Raw genomic sequence first — 306 nt, 5'->3', positions numbered from 1 at the left:
GATCTGAGGGAACCGGTCTGGCACACAGAAATCAGCATATGAGGTCTGGCCCTGCTCCTCCCCAGGCCCAGGGGAGGCTGGCACCTTTCCCTGGTTCCAGCTGCAGGCAGACCCTGGTGCCAGAGGGCTGGTGCCAAATGCTGTAGTCCACCCCTAATCCCCACCCCACGTGCTGGGCTCAGCAATGCTCCTGGCACGGCCAATCCCCAGGGGACCAGACTAGATGCTCCCTTTGCAGCACGCTGGTTTCTGCAGGGTGGGGGGTTATCTCTGCAGGAAAGAGGGGCTGCTGAGCTGGCTGGCGAG

The sequence above is a fragment of the Merops nubicus genome, unplaced genomic scaffold, assembly GCF_000691845.1.
Source record: "Merops nubicus isolate BGI_N331 unplaced genomic scaffold, ASM69184v1 scaffold49875, whole genome shotgun sequence".
Taxonomy (NCBI): domain Eukaryota; kingdom Metazoa; phylum Chordata; class Aves; order Coraciiformes; family Meropidae; genus Merops; species Merops nubicus.
Note: the sequence above shows the minus strand (reverse complement) of the source record.